This window comes from Sturnira hondurensis, unplaced genomic scaffold, assembly GCF_014824575.4.
Source record: "Sturnira hondurensis isolate 20B ecotype Veracruz unplaced genomic scaffold, ASM1482457v3 Scaffold0000780, whole genome shotgun sequence".
Classification (NCBI taxonomy): domain Eukaryota; kingdom Metazoa; phylum Chordata; class Mammalia; order Chiroptera; family Phyllostomidae; genus Sturnira; species Sturnira hondurensis.
In genome coordinates, this window is record NW_028073411.1 from 19,163,170 (window position 1) to 19,183,853 (window position 20,684).

Consider the following 20,684-nt stretch of genomic DNA (forward strand, 5'->3'; position numbering starts at 1 on the left):
AGACGTTAAAAACAGCAAAAGATAAAGATTATTAAACGAGCCAAACTAACACTGGCAGCCGCCTCGCTGGTGTGAATGGACGCCAGGTGGCGCCGTCTCTAAGGCGCTGAGACTGAGAACTCGGGACTCCGCGGGGCGGCGCCCGGAGTCCCGGGGGCGGAGGTTCTGTTGGGACAGTCGCCGGTTGCTCAGGGTGCAGCTGGTACGTGTGGCTGTGACGAATCGGACAAAGGCAGGTGAGAGCTGGGGTCAGGTTCTGCGGTGAGAGCTAAGTTGGGGTTACTGCCAGGGTTGGTTCAGGACTCGGTTTAGGGTTGGGGCTATAAATTAGCAGTTACATGAAGACACGATGTGTGGGACTAGGCTTAGGTTCAAGGTTAGAGGTTGCATTTACAGGTTACAGGTACCGATTTCGAGGTCAAAGTCTGGTATTTGTGGTTAGGGTCATGGAACAGGTGAATGGGAGGGCTGCGGGTTAGGTTTAGCGTTACATTTTAATTTGGGGTTACAGAGACAGAGGTAGGGGCTGGAGCTATGGTTTGGGTTCAGGAGTTAGGGTAAGAATCAAGGCAAGGATCAAGATCGAGTTCAAGGGTCAGGGTCTGGATTATGGTCAGAACCAGAAGTTTAGAGTCAGGATCAGGTCTTAAGGGTTAGGGGTTGGAATTAGGGATTTTAGGGCTGTGTGAGGAAAGGTGAGAAGTGAGGACAGATGCATAAGGATGGGGAGAAGCCCGCCACAGCGGGCACTAAGGGGGTGATGTCGATTGTGAAGACCAGGCAGTGCGACGGAACCTGGTGACCACATGCTGAGATGTGAGTGTCTCTGTGAGGCCCGTGCCTCACGCCAGTGCCACCATGTTTGGCATCAGTGGACGTGGTTGCTCCCAGAAGAACTTTAGTCCCAGTAATGTCTCATGTACACAAGACCCACGGCATCAGCACAAAGTGCCCTTGCTCTGTCACTCGGTTCCCACTGTCCCAAGTGGCCACACATGTCCCACACACGAGTGCCCAGGGCAGTGTACACCAGTCAGGCATTTCCACAGAGGCCCATGCAGGCCCCAGCGAGGACAGCAGGGTGACCTTGGTGTCACCACCCAGCCCCCAGGCCCACCTCAACTTCCACACCTGCCCCCAGGGTGTGAAATACTGTGTTTTACTCTGACCCAGCTTTCCTGGAACAGCCCCCGAGACTGAGCCCCATCCTCACACCTTGATGGATTTAAAGGGCACAAACAGCTCTGGCCTGGGCCAGACCAGGCCCTGCCTTCCTGCAGGACACCTGGCCTGATGCTGTGACTGCCCAAGGCCACCCACCTGCATTTGCAATGTGCAATCACCTAGTTCCAGAACCTTCTTTCCACCCTGTGAGGAATCCCTACCACTCAGCTGTCACTGCCCTTTCCCTCCCCCCGAGGCCCTGGCAACAGCCAATGCACTTTGCATCTGTGTGGATCTGACCCTTCTGGTCATTTTATGTAAGTGGAATCGCACACTGTGTGTCCCTCTGTGACTGCCTTCTCTCGCTCAGCGTCCTGTCGTCAGGGTCCACCCTCCTTGTAGCCCGTGTCCGAGCTGCGCTCCTTGTTATGGCGGAGGGATGTTCAGTGTGGGGCTGGACCCCCTCTTGCTTGTCCGTCATCCATCAACGGACACTCGAGTTGAGCTCACCTTCGGGTTTGAAGTTACCATGCAGCTGTGAACATGGGTGCCCAGATTTCTGTTCAAGTGCCTGCTCTCGGTTTTGTGGGGTGTGCACCCGGAAGTGGAAGTGCATGGTAACTTCAGAGTTAATTTCTGATGAACCACCATGTTTTCTGCAGCAGCTGCACCACTTTACATTTATGACCTCGATTTTTGACTGAATAGTATTGTATTCTAGGGAGAGAGCACATTTTGGTTATCTACCTTTCCGCTACGTGGCTAATGCATTACAAACATTCATGAACAGAGTTTCTGTGGGGAACCTGTTTTAAATTTTGGGAAGTAGATAACTGGAAATGGGATTCAGTCAAAAGATAACTATTTTTAGCTTTTTGAAGACATATTAAACTGTTTTACATTCTTACAGCATAAGTCAAATATCTCTGCATATACTGGTCAAAACTTATCTTCAATTTCTTAATTATATTCATCCTATTGTGTGTGGAAATGAATCTCTTGTTGTGGCTTTAATTTCCATTTTAATAATGATTATTTCCTTGGTTAGTGTGGCTCAGTGGATTGAGCTCTGGCCAGCTAACCAAAGAGTGGTCAGTTCGATTCCCAGTCAGGGCACATGCCTGGGTTTCAGGATGGGCGTGAGGCACATCCCCAGTGTGGGTGCATGAGAGGCAACCATACATTGATGTTTCTCTTTCTCTCTATCTTCCTCTCTTACACTTTATCTAAAAATAAATAAAACCTTTAAGAAAAAGCAAAACCAAATAATAGTGGGTACTTATTACTGAGATCCACACAGTTTATGCAGACACCCCTCACAAGCCTGGCACTGGGACAGAAAGCTCATCCTTCCAGGTCATGGGGGTGGGTGTCCCCTTGGGTGAACCCACCCCAGCAGGAACAGGGTGGGTCATGCTTAGGTGTCCCTGATGCAGGAGAGGGTGTGATAGGGTCCTCACTAAATGTTTGACATCTCTGTGTATTGAACTCAGTCTGGTTCTAAGAAAAGTGTGGCCTCTGGGAGCTGTTGGCACCCTTCCTTATGCTTATGCAGATGCAGATGTTTACCCTGTTCTCACCCCGAGTCTTGCTGGACTCCCACCCATTGGGTCCATGGGAATTTCGTGCTCTTGGGCCATTGTGGACACTATCTGGGAATGGGTGGCCAGGAAGGACCAGCATTGTGCATGTGCATTATCCCATCAGGCTTTACTTTACAAACAAAAGTTCAAAGATACAATAAGTAATAATTTTGAGATGGTGTCAGTGGTGCATTAAACTCTGTGGGGCCCAGGTACAAGGAGAGTGCATGACAGAAGCGGCTGTGTTGCGGGCTTCATGAATGCCACATGCAGATTGGGTGCATCTGTCACAGGAGAAACTCTGTTGTAGACCGCTCTGCCTGGTTTTAGGAATTGTATCTGTACCCCTTGTGGCTAAGGGCGAGGGATGACCTCTGGAATTCGAGCTGCAGGGGACAAAACTTGTCTGGTAGCAAATGCTGCCTCAGTTCCTCTCCCTGCCCCCAAAGCTTGGTAGGAAGTCAGTGATGGGTAAGGCCCCTCACAGGGCGGGGCAACCTAAGCCAGACTCGATCACTTGGGAGGCCTTCATAGAAGGACTGGGGGGGGAGCTGCAACAAAGAACAATGGACTCTCGCCCCCTGGCTTTGTCAAAGCCCGAGTCCCCATGTTCTCTGGGAGAAGCGCTTCCTGGCTCTAATCCCCTTAAGCCTGAATACCTGTTGGGGAGAGGTGCAGCTCCTTGCCTTGCTAGAGCGCGTCCTGGGGAAAAATCTGGCACCACAAAGACTTGCTGATAAACCTGTGAAATCTGCTCTGCTAAGAGTGCTTTCATTCATATGATCAGGGTCCAAGAGGAAATGAGAATGTCTCCCAAAGCTTCTGCAACTCTCTTCCTGACAGACACGGACTCAGACTCTGAAGCCCTCAGATATCTTAGAAATGTTATCTATTGTTTGATCCTTGCCACCCTGTATCCCTGTGTATTACAACCCAATAAAAGGCTATGGAGGAAGATGCTTGGAGCCTTTTTCTCCTCGGAGAAACTGGCCGCTGCTGGCCTTTGTCTCCCCTGAGAAACTGGCCACAGCTCACCCCTCCTCCCATAAGCAGATCACAGCATGACCCGGCCATATTCACTTTCATCCGTGGCACTTGGGGGAGGCGGGGTCGGGGGGGGGTCGACTCTCGAGGAAAGTCGCCCCCCACAAAATGCGGTTCTTCTTGCCAATACAGTAAAGGATTACAGATCATCAAGTGTATTAGTGTACAAGCAGGGTTTACTAGTGATACGTTCTTATGGAAGAGGAGAGGTCTTGCTGAGGTGGGGGTGAAAGGCAAGAGCTTGGGTGGCAAGAGCACCAGGCCCTTTGTCCTGAGGCCTTACGTAGTTGCTGCAATGGGGCAAAGAACCTACATATTTTTTATTAAGATTTTTATTTATTTATATTTAGAGGGGAAGGGAAGGAGAGAGGGAGAAAAATATCAATGTATGGTTGCCTCTCATGTGTCCCCTGCTGGAAACTGGCCTGCAACCCAGGAATGTGCCCTGACTGGGAATCGAACCACGATACTCTGGTTCACAGGCCCATGCTCAATCCACTGAGCCACACCAGCCAGGGCAGAACCTACATATTGATTGATGGGTAAAAGTGGTGCCAGCTTCCACGGGGGACATGACTACCCAAATGCAGGTATGTGTGGGGGTTGAGAGCCTGAATCCTTATCTTCTTCAGACCCCACTTGGCCATCTGGTAAAATAGACCCATGATAGGAGACAGTTTAAGTTGAGGCAGTTACCCAAAGTTACCAATGGGCTCTTTCTGTAAGGACTAGGGACCCTCTCATAAAACAGAGTGGCCAGAGGCAAGTAATTAGCCAAATTTGTTTTATGGGTCCCTTGGCTTGGGACGAATAGTTTCAAAGCCTTTCTATCCCAGATAGTAGGACTGATACCTGGAATTTCAATGTGTTAGCATGTTGTTTCTTGTGATGCTGGATCATCTGGCAATAGAATTGGACCAGGCTCAGGACTGCTGAGTTAGTGGGAGAGACAGGTCTTCCTTGTCCTCCCTGCCTTGGCTCACCATCTATCCTAATACACCAGTGGGGGCACATGCTGCTCCCCCTGTCAGTTCTCAGCAAGGGGGTGGTGAGGGTCTTGTTTCACAGGTCACTCTCAGTACCACCTGCCTGTGTTGAGGAGGCTCTGAGGGTGCGCAGGGTCAGTGGGGGGGGGGTGACCTGCAGGGAAGGGAGTCCCCAACCTCAGGACTCCTTCTCAGGGCAGCTCAGTCTATGTGGGGAAGCAGTGGGGTCTGCTCGAATTCTGAATTTGGCTGCAGACCCCGACCCTGTCCTTATCTTCCTCTGTCCAGCACTAAAGACCCAGAAGACATGGGCACTGAAGGCTCTTCAGCAGGACTTGCGATCTTAGCGATCCTCTTGCCAGATTCTGTCTGTGCTGACTCCAGTTTGAATGTCAAACCCAAAGGCTGGAGTTCTCATTTTCATTGTACAGACGAGGGGGCAGGCAGAGAAAAGCTGAGAATCTTGCCTTCGGTCACACAGCTGGAGAAGACAGAGCTGAGACTCACACTAAGGACTGATGTGGAAACTGTATGCTGTGCACCAGCAGATACTGACCTTGAAGGGGCAGCAAGGAGTGAGGAAGCCAAGGTGTGGAGACTGAGCCAGGCTCACGTGCGTGCACAAGTGTATCCCTCCCTGCCGTTCACCTCTGAGGCTCCAGAGGTTGTAGGAAACTAGAAGAGCCAAGAGAAGCCAAGGGAGGAAGGGTAGGGAGCTGATTAGGAGAAAAGGCCCCCTCCTCAGTGATGTGGACTCCAGCTTGTGGGGTCCGAGACACTGTAGATGAGATTCGAGACAAATTCACACGGACTACCAAGTCCTGTGGAGGAAAACAGACATCCTAGCCACTCTCAAGAGGAGAGTGCCCCGACCCCTGCCTTGACAAACTTTTATTGCTTCTCTGGGCACATGACATGATGGTCCTCATTTACTATGCAGAAGTTCAGTTTAGATGGTTATCTTTTACAGAAAACAAAGGAGAGGATGCCACTAATCACATCACGTAGAAAGATATTTGCAAATGCAAAGGGAAAAGTGGTTGAACTGGTTACACTCATCCTTGGAAGGTTTAGCATAGACTTTAGGAAGTTACGTTAAAGATATGTAGTAAACGTTTGCTGCCTCAGTTTAGGGTGAGGGAGTTTTTGCAAAGAGCAAGTCTCAAAGCGGCCTAGGTACAATGCGGGCCTGATTTCCCATGGGAGAACCTACCCTTGGGCGTGGGTCCTGTCTAGACCCAGGCCACACAGAACAGTCTCCTATACCCCAGGAGTCTGGGGATTCCCTTCCCTGATGAGTCTGTCTCACATCCCTCTCTGGGCAGTAACCGAAGTAGACTGACTCCAGACGTACACATTAGCAGGAGTTCAATTTCTGTGGCTGAGAGTATGAGTTCCTTGAGGCTCTTCGGGAACCCTCTGCCTTCAGTGGTGGGGAGAATGAGGGATGGGTATGGAGACAAAACGTTTTAGAATAGGTCAAAAAACCATGAACGAGTTTGGTGCTGACATCCCATATCACCATGGAACTGTTTGTCCATCTCATCTCTTGTCATGAAACTGGGGGGTTTGTGTAACTAGTTATTTCTGTACAAATTACAATCTTGGGGAGAGTAAGGGGCCACAGACTAACTATAGATATTAATATGAGGTTTCATGATAATGACTCACTCAGTCCACCTGCAAACACGGGACAAACTCTCCCCTGAGTGTGACCTTTGGTGTGTGACAAGACATGACTTCCATGTAAAGCCTCTCCCGCACTCCCTGCAAACATAGGGCTTCTCCCCAGAGTGTGTCCTCTGGTGTCTGATGAGATGTGACCCAACATTGAAGCCTTGCCAACACCCTCCATACCTGATCGTTACAATCCTTGACACTCCTGCTTTCACAAACAACTTGCCTGTGCCCTCTGGACTGTCTTTCTGGCCTCTGCGGGGCTCTTCCTCCATCATTCTCTCATGCTCATTAGAGCCCGTCATTCGTTCTTTGGAAGGTTGGAAAAAGGGTCTTGAGATTCTCCTCTGACTGATTCTTTTAAGCAAAGGTTTGGACTGCTGTTTAGCCTCTTGACCTTCAACTTTATCATTCCAGTTGTGTGTATTAGTGTGTTGGTGCTGATTCTGATCCTCTGGGCAGGGTTCCTCTGCTTGGAGGTGTTTTCTTGCAGATGTTCCCGGGAGAATCTGAGAGGGATGATTGAGTTTCACGTGTTGGCTGAGGAAGTTCTGACTGGAGAAGGCCAGAGAGCAGGAGGGCCATGGGTGCACCTCTGGCTTTGGTTCCGCTGAAAGAGAAAGGTTTGGTCAGGGCAGATGTTGACGAGAACGCCTGGGCGGTATCATTAGTCTCCTGCCTCATGTGTCCTTCTCACTGTGGTGACAACGCAAGCTCTGTCTCCCACAAAGTGTCCACTTGTAGTCTATGTTCCTTTTTATTTTTGTGCAATGCATCTTCTTCAGAAATCCAGAAATTCCCTATCAAGAGTCCTTTTTAAAAAAAGATTTTATTTTATTATCTTTGGAGGGGAAGGGAAGGAGAGAAGGAGAGAACTATCAATGTATGGTTGCCTCTGGTTCATCCCCTGCTGGGAACTGGCCTGCAACCCAGGCATGGGCCCTGACTGGGAATCGAACTGGGATTGTGTGGTTCGCAGGCCCGCACTCAATCCACTGAGCTACACCAGCCAGGGCTGAGAGTCTTTTCTAATGGTCCCCAGAGGAAGGACTTTCGAGTAGCATGAGAGGCCATTTCCCTCCCTGAACTGCAGTGACCTTTCCCCTGTATAGGTAACCTCTAACTCATGTTAAAGAGAGAAACTGCAGGCCCCAACAAGGAATTGCTTCTCTTTCAGTCTTTCAAATCAATAAATTAAAATGTCTTTCCTGCTCTTGTTCGCATGGCTCAGTTGACTGAGTGCCTGTCTGCGAAGCAAGGAGTCGCAGGTTAGATTCCCAGTCAGGGCACAAGCCTGGGTTGTGGGCCAGGTACCGAGTAGGGGGCGTGTGAGAGGCAACCACACATTGATGTTTCCCTCTCTTCCTTCCTCTTCCCCTCTAAAAATAAATAGAATCTTTTTTAAAAAGTCATTTCTCAAGCCTCACACCAAATATTTTTTTAAAAATATATTTTATTGATTGTACCATTAGTTGTTCTATTCCCCCCTTCATTCCCTTCCACCCGCACACTCCCTCCCCCACTATTCTCCCCCCATTAGTTTATAACCATGTGTCTCAGTTTCTTTAGATTCTATATTTCCCCCACTATTCTTGCCCTCCCCCCTATCTATTTTCTACCTACCATCTATGCTATTTTCTGTGCCTTCTCCTCCCTTCTCCTCCTCCCACCCCCCTGTTTCTAACCCTCCATGTGTTCTTCATTTCTATGGTTCCACTCCTGATCTAGCTGTCCTCTTGGTTTGCTTTTGTTTTAGGTGTGGTTGTTAATAACTGTGTGTTTGCTGTCCTTTCACTGTTCATATTTTTCATCATCTTTTTCTTATATAAGTCCCTTTAGCATTTCATATAATAAGGGCTTGGTGATGATGAACTCCTTGAACTTGACCTTATCTGAGAAGCACTTTATCTGTCCTTCCATTCTAAATGAAAGCTTTGCTGGATAAAGCAATCTTGGCTGTAGGTCTTTGGATTTCATGACTTGGAATACTTCTTTCCAGCCCCTTCTTGCCTGTAAGGTCTCTTTTGAGAAATCCGCTGACAGTCTGATGGGTACTCCTTTGTAGGTGACTGTCCCCTTATCCCTTGCTGCTTCTAGGATTCTCTCCTTCATTTTGGTCTTGGCTAATGTAATTATGATGTGCCTTGGTGTGTTCCTTCTTGGGTCCAACTTCTTTGGCACTCTCTGAGCTTCCTGGATTTCCTGGAAGTCTATTTCCTTTGCCAGACTGGGGAAGTTCTCCTTTATTATTTGTTCAAATAAGTTTTCCACTCGTGGCTGTTTCTTTCCCCCTTCTGGTACCCCTATAATCCGGATGTTGGAACGTTTAAAGATGTCCTGGAGGTTCCTAAGCCTCTCCTCATTTTTTTGAATTCTCATTTCTTCATTCCTTTCTGGTGGGATGTTTTGTTCTTCCTTCTGGTCCATTCCATTGATTTGAGTCCCAGTTTCCTTTCCATCACTATTGGTTTCCTGTGCATCTCCCTTCATTTCAATTAGTTTAGCCTTCATATGTTCCTCTAATTTGTGACTATGTTCCTCTAATTTGTGACTATAATCTACCAGTTCTGTGAGCATCCTGATAAATAGTGTCTTGAATTGTGCTTCTGAGAGGCTGGCAATTTCTCGGTCGCTTAGAGTTATTGGCTCTGGGACTTTGAGTTCTTCTTGCACCATCTTTTGGGCTGTTCATGCCTGTTAAGTAGCAGGATCGGAGCCCTAGGTGTTCATCAGAGCAGGGCAACTCAGTCGCTGGGTTGTGATGTTGTATGTGGGGGCGGGGTCAAAGAGGGACAATGGCTTCCCTCTGCCACCTGCTGCCGCGACCCTCACTGGCACTGAAGACACCACTGTCACCAGGCCTACGCGTTTCGTTCCACTGCACGGGAGTGTGCCACCGCCATCAGCCCTCCACCACTGGGTTCGCCCCCTGGGGCCTGCGTGGTCCATCTCACTGTGTGCGAATGTGCGACCTTGGTCAGTCTGCCCTGCACCCTGACTGGTTCCGGGCTGCCTGCTGCCTGCGCTCCTAGGTCTGTCCTTCCCGACCCTGCTCCGCTGCTGGCTCTGCCTCTCTTACCGTCCCGTTGAACGGTTCGTAGCTGTCGGACTTCCGTACAATTCCGTTTTCTGGTCTTTGGGTGTGTCCTAGTTCTCCGAAACTTTTGTTGTATTCAAACTTGGTTGTGGGAGAAGGCACAGTGTTTCCACCTATGCTTCCATCTTGGCGGAAGTCCTGCTCACACCAAATATTTATGCTTCATTTCATTCAGTGTTATAAGAAGTCCTGTTTCAAAATATTTCTCAAACCACACTTTTTACATGCCTGACTCTCCCGTTCCTACTATCTCTCTCACTTGCAGATGAAGTAATCTCTGAGGGGATTCCCCATTGGAGTTTATTTTCTAAAAATTAACACGGCATAATCAGAACAACAAACACACTTGCACTCAGGGAACTCTGCGGTGTCTCACCTTGGGACACCAGCACTGCATCTCCGGGCTGCTAACCATCTGCCTGATCTCCGTTCTTACCCTCTGTGCTGAGACGAGACCCGAGTGGCCCTCAGCCAACTCAACGCCGCACCTCTTTTCTTCCCTGCACTAGCTGCTCCCTCTGCCTGGGATCCTCTGCCCCCAGGTATTGTTGTAAATGTTGTCTCCTGAGAGAGCCCTTCCTGGACCACCTGCCACACTGCACCTCGCCTCACACTGATCCCTTAGGCACTTGTCCTGAATTAGTTTCCCCCAAAGCACCAACTGCTCTGTCGTTTTATGCACATACAAGCACGTGTGCCTGGCTTTCCCTCCTTCACCCGTCAGCTCCTCAAGAGCCGTGACTCTCTTCCTCATGTTAATCTGCATTTCCAGGTCCCAGGATTCTGTGCACCAGAATAGGATCTCACAGGATAATTCACTGAAATGATGAATGAATGTGCCCAGCCTGAATGGTGTGGCTCAGTGGGTTAAGTGTCGTCCCCAAACTGAAAGGTTACAAGTTCGATTCCCAGTTAGGGCACATGCCAGGGTTATGGGCCAGTTGGGGGTGTGCCAGAGACAACTGATTAATGTTTCCCTTGTATATTGATTTTTTCGCCCTCCTTTCCACTCTCTGTAAAAATAAATAAAACATTTTTTAAAATATTTATTTATTTTCAGAAAAGGGAGAAGGGAGGGAGGGTGAGGGAGAGAAACATCCATGTGTGGTTGCCTCTCACGTGCCCCCTTACTGGGGACCTGGCTTGAAACCCAGGCCTGTGCCCCGATTGGGAATCAAACTGGTGACCCTTTGGTTCACAGGCAGGCACTGCATACACCGAGCCACACCAGCCAGGCCAAACTATTTCAAAAATAATGAATGCCTATAAATGAAAATGCTTTATTTAGCAGTATGGATGAAAATTAAGAAGAAACAGCTATAAAAGTTTCAGAAAAACTGCTTTGGTGAGAGAGCTGGTTAGTGCTTGAAAACTTTTCTTTTTTTGCCTCTCAGCCTTTCAGCACTATACGTGATTGTGTATTTTGTGTATAAAATATTTTAAAAATGAAAAATATAAAAATTTTGCCTAGCCCTGGCTGGTGTAGCTCAGTGGATTGAGCGCAGACCTGCATACTAGAGGATTGCGGTTCGATTCCCAGTCAGGGCACGTGCCTGGGTTGCAGGCCAGTTCCCAGCAGGGGACACACGAGAGGCAACCACACATTGATATTCCTCTCCCTCTCTCCTTCCCTTCCCCTCTAAAGATAAATAAATAAAATCTTAAAAAAAAAAGTTGGATCAACCTCTGGCTAAGATGGAGGTGTAGGCAGACACACTGTATCTCCTCACACACCCAAAATAAAGACATCAAAAATTTAGAAACAAAAAAAAAATCAACCAGTACTGACAAAAAATTGAACTGTACTAAAGTCCGACAACCAAGGAGTTAAAATAGACACATTCACCCAAACCGGTAGGAGGGGCAGAGGCAGGTGGCCTGGTAGAGAGGGGTCGAGGAAAAAAAGAAAAGAGCGGCGCCTCAGGGACCCTGCATACTCAAGACGGTAGCGGGTGGACCCTGGACGCCCAGGCGGTGGTTGGCAGACCCTGGACGAGAGATGGCAGTGAGCAGACCCAGCGAGGCGGCAGACGGCGGCTGGCAGACCAGGTGGTCCCACATTCGAGTGCAGATAAACCAGGTGAAACCGTGCAGCGAGACAGACCGCACGACTGGAGGCTCCAGCGCAGGGAGATAAAGCCTCAAAAAACTGATTGAAAACACCTGTGGGGATTGAGGCCGAGAGACTCCCAGCCTCACAGGAGAGTTTGTTGGAGAGACCCACAGGGTCCTAGAAAGTATACAAGCTACCCAAGCCATCCACCCAGAAAGCAGCACCAGAGGGCCCAATTAGCTTGGGGGAAGCAGTGGAAGGGACTTAAATACAACAGAGAGAGGAATAAGCACCATTGTTCTCTCTCTGACCCCGCCCCCACACACAGCATCACAACAGAGACATGGCTTGCCCCGCCCTGGTGAACACCTAAGGCTCCACCCCTCACTGTGTAACACGTGCATCAAAACAACAACAGCAAAAAAAATGGCGTAAACAAAAGAACAGATCAAAGCTCCAGAAAAAATACAACTAAGCCACAAACCACAAAGCACTGGTAATTGGGATGCTCACAGAACTGGTTGAATTTGGTCGCAAATTAGATGAAAAAAATGAAGGCTACACTAAGTGAAATAGAGGAAAATGTACAGGGAACCAATAGTGATGGGAAAGAAACTGGGACTCAAATCAATGGAATGGACCAGAAGTAAGAAAGAAACATCCAAACAGAAAAGAATGAAGAAACAAGAATTGAAAGAAATGAGGAGAGGCTTAGGAACCTCCAGGACATCTTTAAACGTTCCAACATCGACTTTAGTTTCTAGATCTTCCCATTACCAGGTTTAACTTGCCAACCTTTAATCATTGATAAAGTGTTTATTCAGTGCACTTTATGTGTTAGGCACTGAGTAAAGGCCTGGGCACACAACACCAGTAAAGTGTGGTTGCTATTATCACAGATGGATTTATTGGACAACTTGCATGTGTCACCTGTTTTAAATTCAATTTAATATTTTCCAACAACATATGAGTGATGTTTCCTTATCTTCACTTTACACACCAGCATTCAGGAGCTCAGAGAATTTGTAGGATTTGCCCAAAGGTCCAGTGGTTACTTCAGTCTCAGCTTAGCCCCGCTTAAATCCAGGCCCATCCCAAGTCTGCCCCACATACCTAGGCCATGCTTATCAGACCTTTTGTAGGACTTCAAGGAACTAAAGTTTCCAAAGTATTTTCTCTTACCTGATTTTCGTCTAGTGTGCTTTCCAAAGGCACATGCTTCTCCAGGAGGGGACACTGGTTTCTGGGCCTGCTCTGAGTCATTTGCAGTCATCAAATTTGCTGTTCCTGATAATTCCTTTAAACGGTATTCATTGCTTAATGGCACCTTGGATGTTGCCTTCAATATGAGAGTCACATATTAAAACATGTATTTATTTTTTAAGGCTTATGATACATTTTACATGCATGCCTTTAAAACTTAAAGGCTTGGAAATACCTAGGGAGAATGAGTATTAGAGGGGATAGGGAATAACGGATAATGAATCCAAGATTAGAACTCATGCTTTATGGCTTTTTTCTTTCAACTGTCTGTATAATATTGAGAGTGAAGGATATTTGGAAGAAAATAAAGAAATAGTTGGCAGAAACATACATATCAAGACAAAAATAAAATGGTGACAAAATTTGCAATACCCCAGGAAGGATATTTGTACTCAGATCAGCTGGTTCCCACCAATTCTGTTTGAATAAGGCTGTATCAGTAGCTAGTTGTCTCTAGTTTCATGACCTCTAACATGCTAATTTTCAATGTTACAATGAACGTGCAATGAAATAATGCTCACCAGAGTGTTCTGTGAATCGTGTAATACCGTATGAATGTGAGATTACAGCCCTGCTATCAATTTACCCCTCAGCTCTCTCCACATTTCACATCTCACAGAAATCCCCTTCAGCAGTTCATTGATCATCGAGCAGAAATTCCACTTTTCCAAAGTTTCCCCTAGTAGCCCTGCCTTGGTAGGTGAGTTACTTAGAGAGTCCTGTCTATATTCCAAGGTGGTCAGTTCATTCTCCAGTCAGAGCACATACAAGAAGCAACCAATGAGTGAGTACATAAGCAGAGCAACTCTCTCTCTTTCAAATTAATAAATGCAATGAAAGGGAAAGCATAAAAAATACCCCCAGATATGCTTCCCAGTGTATGAAATGAAGTAGGTATAAAATATTGTATCCAACACTTATATAATAACATATAATTTTAAAGTTTTCAGTAGAAGAGAATTTATTTAATTATGGTTTTCTCAGACTGTGAAATACTATAGAATATTAAAAATGGGTGAGGATATATGATATTTCATTAAAGAAACAGTATCTAGTAAGGTGGTTCTAACGGATTTTAACAGAGAATAGTTTCTAAGTAATGTTGTTATGTGAGAAAAGTATCCTGCAGAACGAATTGTGTTTAAAAAAACCCCAGGCAGAAGACACGTGCTGAAATTAGATGCGGGGCCTAGTCACAGGGGTCAGGGTCTGGGCAATGAGCAGGGGGAAACTTGGTTTTCCTTTATGTCATTTGGAATGTTGTGTCATTTATTTTCTCCTTTACTGAAAATAAACCTACCTATAAATATTTTTCATAGATAAAAGAATGGATGAGAAATAGTTGGTTACATATGTATGCATTTAAAAATGACTCAACAAAAATTCTGCACATCTTCATTACATCCAGTGGCCCTTGCTGCCTTCTTTATCCGAGTAGCACCTTGACCCACCCAAAGTGTCCAATTTGCATCTAAAACTCTTTTCCAGCAGGAACATTTCCTTCCTTCCTTCCTTCCTTCCTTCCTTCCTTCCTTCCTTCCTTCCTTCCTTCCTTCCTCCCTTCCTCCCTCCCTCCCTCCCTCTTTCCCTCCCTTCCTCCCTTCCAGCCTTTTTTAGAGGGGAAGGGAAGGAGAGAGGGAGAGAAACATCAATGTGTGGTCGCCTCTCGTGCGCCCCCTGCTGGGAACTGGCCTGCAACTCAGGCGTGGGCCCTGACTCCTCTAGAACTTTTTAAACGCAAACTGAGACGGCCCCTTTTTTTGTTGCCACTTACTTAACATAGATAGAAAAAGAAAAATAATTGAAAATCCTACCCAAACAGGTAATAGCTGCTATTATATTAAGTATATATGTTTGTAAACAAGGTGGGGATGTATGGGGTGGGGTGGGTGGAGGGGGACAAAAGGGAAAATCTGGGAAATTGTAATAGAATAACAATAAAAAATCATTTAATGAAAAAAATTATGTACCCTTCTAGACATCACTACTTCCACCTTTCCACACTTCCACTTCCTCTGGATTTAATTGATTATTCCGGGTTTGTAATATGATGCAACATCTGTGAATTATCAGGCTTTGTCTGTAATGTGTGAATTTATCAATACATTTTTCCCAGAATGTTTTTATGTACTATTTTTATTATCATTCATTTCAAATTATTTTTAACTGCAATTGTAATTTAATTTGCGGCTTATTTAGAAGTGTATGCTATAATTTTTTAATATAAGGACTTTCTAGTTATCTTTTATTACTGATTGCTAGATTAGCTGCAATGAGGGCAGGAAACATACTTTATATAATTTCAATCCTTTGATATATTTTTTGGAACTTTCTCTCCAGTAAAATATTGTCAATGTAAAAAAAAAAGGCTCCAAGCCTGGTTCTCTGCTGCTATTTCTTGTTTATTTTGGGAATGACACCCTAGTGCTGGTCAACAAGGAAAGTGGTGGGTTCTGGTGGAATGACAATCACTATTGATGGCAATGGTATTTAGAAGTGTATTTTAAAATGTCTCAAGGTATGGACTGTCCAGTTGCCTTGTGAATGACTTCCAGATTAGGACAAAGGAGGCAATAAACGTGTTGTATGTGTCATTTGTTGGAGCTTGCTGTAAAGTGAAACAGAGTCAGGTTTTTAGAAGTTCCAAGTGTGCTTGACAATCATTTGTCATTTGCTTTGTTTGTTGAGGCTTCCTAAAAGAATGAAGAAAATAAAATCTATTTAAAGTAAAATTTAACTCAAGAGGTTAAAAAAAAACCCCTGCTACTTTTTTATACATAAAAAAACAAAAGAGCCCTTTGGCCAAGCCATTAACAGGTGTCCCAAGTGTGCATCTGTGCTGCCATCTCGTGGGGATTTTTGGGAATAACATCTTAGTACAGGTTAGCAGGAAAAGTGGTTGATTATAGTGGAATATAATCACCAGAGTGGAATAACTGTTCATTTTTTAAAAAGACTGTTTCAAGGCACAAGTCTCAGGTCCCAATGTCAGTTATCTGTTCCTCGGGATCACTTTTTATGAGCACATCATCTAGACCAGACACCGGATTTGGGAGTGCACCATTTAAAAATATTTTATTTATTTATTTTTTTTAGAAAGAGGGGAAGGGGAGGAGAAAGAGTTAGAGAAACATCAATGTATAGTTGCCTCTCATATGGCCCCCACTGGGGACCTGTCCTGCAACCTAGGCAGGTGCTCTGAACGGGAATCGAACCAGCGATCCTTTGGTTCCCAGGCCACGCTCAATCCACTGAGCTACACCAGCCAGGTCTGATTATATCTTTAAATTACTCTTTTTAAAAATATATATTTTATTGATTATACCATTACAGTTGTTCTATTCCCCCCTTCATTCCCCTCTACCCGCACACTCCCTCCCCCACCATTCTCCCCCCATTAGTTTATAACCACGTGTCTCAAGTTCTTTAGATTCTATATTTCCCCCACTATTCTTGCCCTCCCCCCTATCTATTTTCTACCTACCATCTATGCTATTTTCTGTGCCTTCTCCTCCCTTCTCCTCCTCCCACCCCCCTGTTTCTAACCCTCCATGTGTTCTTCATTTCTATGGTTCCACTCCTGATCTAGCTGTCCTCTTGGTTTGCTTTTGTTTTAGGTGTGGTTGTTAATAACTGTGTGTTTGCTGTCCTTTCACTGTTCATATTTTTCATCATCTCTTTCTTATATAAGTCCCTTTAGCATTTCATATAATAAGGGCTTGGTGATGATGAACTCCTTGAACTTGACCTTATCTGAGAAGCACTTTATCTGTCCTTCCATTCTAAATGAAAGTTTTGCTGGATAAAGCAATCTTGGCTGTAGGTCTTTGGATTTCATGACTTGGAATACTTCTTTCCAGCCCCTTCTTGCCTGTAAGGTCTCTTTTGAGAAATCCGCTGACAGTCTGATGGGTACTCCTTTGTAGGTGACTGTCCCCTTATCCCTTGCTGCTTCTAGGATTCTCTCCTTCATTTTAGTCTTGGCTAATGTAATTATGATGTGCCTTGGTGTGTTCCTTCTTGGGTCCAACTTCTTTGGCACTCTCTGAGCTTCCTGGATTTCCTGGAAGTCTATTTCCTTTGCCAGACTGGGGAAGTTCTCCTTTATTATTTGTTCAAATACGTTTTCCACTCGTGGCTGTTTCTTTCCCCCTTCTGGTACCCCTATAATCCGGATGTTGGAACGTTTAAAGATGTCCTGGAGGTTCCTAAGCCTCTCCTCATTTTTTTGAATTCTCATTTCTTCATTCCTTTCTGGTGGGATGTTTTGTTCTTCCTTCTGGTCCATTCCATTGATTTGAGTCCCAGTTTCTTTTCCATCGCTATTGGTTTCCTGGACATCTCCCTTCATTTCAATTAGTTTAGCCTTCATATGTTCCTCTAATTTGTGACTATAATCTACCAGTTCTGTGAGCATCCTGATAAATAGTGTCTTGAATTGTGCTTCTGAGAGGCTGGCAATTTCTCGGTCGCTTAGAGTTATTGGCTCTGGGAGTTTGAGTTCTTCTTGCACCATCTTTTGGGCTGTTCATGCCTGTTAAGTAGCAGGATCGGAGCCCTAGGTTTTCACCAGAGCAGGGCAACTCAGTCGCTGGGTTGTGATGTTGTATGTGGGGGCGGGGTCAAAGAGGGACAATGGCTTCCTGTCTGCCGCCTGCCACCGTGTCCCCCACCGGCGCTGCAGCCACCACCATCACCAGGCCCACGCGTTTCGTTCCACTGCATGGGAGTGTGCCACCGCCATCAGCCCTCCACCGCTGGGTTTGCCCCCTGGGGCCTGCGTGGTCCATCTCACTGTGTGCGAATGTGCGACCACGGTCAGTCTGCCCCGCACCCCGACTGGTTCCGGGCTACCTGCACGCCTAGGTCGGGGATCTGTCCTGTCCTACCCAGCTCCGCTGCTGGCTCCGCCTCTCTTACCGTCCCCGTTGAACGGTTCGTAGCTGTCGGACTTCCGTACAATTCCGTTTTCTGGTCTTTGGGTGTATCCTAGTTCTCCAAACCTTTGTTGTATTTAAACTTGGTCGTGGGAGAAGGCACAGTGTTTCCACCTATGCCTCCATCTTGGCGGAAGTCCCTTTAAATTACTCTTTGTGTATAGAAAATATATTTATTTCTACATGTTATTTACCACACAATTTACTAGGTTGTATTATTTATAGTAACCTGAAGTTGGTATCCATGAGTTGTCAAGGTAAATAAAATATCATGCAATAATAAAATTACATTAGTTTAGCTGTATAAAGCATTAAAAAATAGTTAAAGCTTGAAATAAAACATGAAAACAAGAAGATGAAAAGCTTGGAATAAAACATGAAAACAAGAAAACTAAAAATGTGTCGGTTGTTAGTTCATTAATAATTCAATAAAATAGTAATATGACTCTTAGCATTGTAAATGAGTTCAGGACCTGGAGCAATGGTGTTCTAGAAATCAGAAGTACTTTGTCAGTAAAAATGTGCCCCTTATAGGTTATCTGAGGAACTCACAATATAGTAATGTCCACATTTTCAAAGTGGAGAATGTTAGATGGTTAATTCTGGAATGTAAGAGAGAAAGATTCTAGATTCTAAGTGATTTTCAGAAACAATTATTAAAGGGTGATTTATGGACAATGCAAGGAGACAGTGACCCTCAATGCTGTGGTTTATCAGAGTGTGGTTCAGTCTTGTAAGGTGTCAGATCTTCCCTGGCTTCTGAGTTTTCATGGGTGTGTTCTTAGCCAAGGACATTCCTCCCCAGTTTTTGCAAGATGGCTGACATTTTTATTTATTTATTTTTTGTTGTTTAACTCTCAGCCTCCAGGTTGCCTGTCCAGAGAGAGCCAGGATTTCAGATCTAGGGTGCAAAGTCACATACTGTTTGTATTCAAATGGACTCTTCATCCTCCTCCGTAGAGAGTAGGGTTTCTCATTGCTACGAGATTGGAGGATTTTTGTCCACATCGTGGGTGCTTATTAGCAGTTGTTATCTCTGTTCAGTGCATGAAAGTAACTTTGACTTTAACCCCCCTAATGACAATCTGAAAGGCCTCCATACAATGTGCCAAATGTCCCCTTGGGGGCAAAGTCAACCTTAGGTTGAAAACCAGTGATCTTTTTTTTTTTGGAAAATTTTATTTATTCATTTTTAGAGAGAGGGCAGGGGAGGGAGAAAGAGAGGGAAAGAAACATGAATGAATGGTTGCCTCTCACGTGGACTCCACTGGGGACCTGGCCTGCAACCCAGGCATGTGCCCTGCCTGGGAATCAACTGGCAACCCTTTGGTTCCCAGCCTGAGTTCAATCCACTGAGGTACACCAGCCAGGGTAACAGCCACTGATGTTGAGGCTTTGATTATCTTTGGAACCTGAGTGATCGGGCCTTGATATGCAGTATTTTTACCATCATTCCACGTAAATTATTTTCTAATTCCAATTGTGATATATTCTTGGTGGTTATTTAGAAGTGTATTGAATAATTTGTAAATATAAGTATTTTCTAGTTATCTGTTGTTACTGATTTCTTGATTAATGGCAGTGAGAGTAAGAAATACACACACAGAAACACAAATTTTAGTCCTTTGCAATTTGTTGAAACTGGCTTTATATCACTATATGGTCAGTGTTTAAAAAAGTTTCAAGGGTGCTTGGGAAACATCTGTCATGTGCAGTTCTGGGGTGCAGTGAAGTACTTATGCACACCGAATGCCATTTGCTTCTCATGTTATTTAAAAAATATTTTTACTATTTTTTGTGGGCTTTATTGGTTCTGAAACAGAACCTGCATGATGGAAGTTTGTAAAGTCACCTATTAAGATTATTATTTTGTGTATTTTTCCATGTAGCTCTGTTCTATATAATTTTGAGTTTATGTTACTAAGTGAATAAAAATTTGGAAGTAACTGGTACATTGAACTTTCTGCTATGAAGTACTCCTGTTTATGTGTAGTAGTTTTTTTTTTTTGTCTTCAAGTCTACTATGTTATTATATAATTTTCATTTGGTTAATGTTCATATAGCATATTTTCCTGATGTGGATCCTGGTGGGCAGCATCTGTGTGTGTTGTGGCTGCTGGTGAACAAATACACACGGACAACAGAAGTCCTGTGGAGAGAAAGGGATGGCATGGCCACTCTCTGAGAGAGAGAGAGGGTGAGAGGGCCAGAGGCCTGTGTCTGGAGAAGCTTTTATTGCTTCTCTGGGTACGTCACATGGAGGGTAGTCCTCATTTACTATGCACAGGTTCACTGCAGGGGACTCCTTTTTACAGTTAGCAAAGGAAAAAATGCTGCTAATTACTTCAAAGAGAAGGATGTTGCAGACCAAGGGGAAAAGTGGTTGAACTGGTCACACTCCATACTTGGGAGGGTTAGCTCAGATTTTAGGAAGTTGGAGTAAGCCCTTCAGCCTCAATTCAGGGTGAGGGAGTTTTAGCAAAAGAAAGTCTCATAACAGTCTAGGTGCAATGCCGGCCTGACTCCGCAACGGAAAACCTCTCTGTGGGCGTGGTCCTGCGTGCCACTTGCTCCCCACTGGTTTTCCACATGAGTGCTGAGCTACATTTCCACACATGAGAAACAGTTCGCTACATTTTCCACATTCTTTCACTTTACATCTTTTTGCATATTTCAGATAACTTTCACTGTTTCATATCAGTTTTCAGTGCCTATTAAAATCAATCAAAGAATTGATTTTGGCAGAGGATGTAATGTGGGGGGGGCAATATTTTCTTGTTCAGTTGTTCCAATACCTTTTATTATATTAGAAATATTTTCCAACATATCTAAGGAGAGATCTTTGTCATAGAAAATTTCCATCTGAGTTTGCATTTATTA

At 45.2% G+C, this 20,684-nt stretch overlaps 1 long non-coding RNA gene across 1 annotated transcript; it reads right to left on the reverse strand.

The window, feature by feature from the left end:
- Positions 1-2,857: 2,857 nt before the first annotated feature.
- LOC118988164 (uncharacterized) lies at positions 2,858-16,728 on the reverse strand. The gene is made up of 3 exons (XR_005066725.1): positions 16,718-16,728; positions 10,166-10,171; positions 2,858-3,048 (listed from the first exon to the last, which is right to left on the reverse strand). It is a non-coding gene; the product is annotated as an uncharacterized LOC118988164 (long non-coding RNA).
- Positions 16,729-20,684: the final 3,956 nt, after the last annotated feature.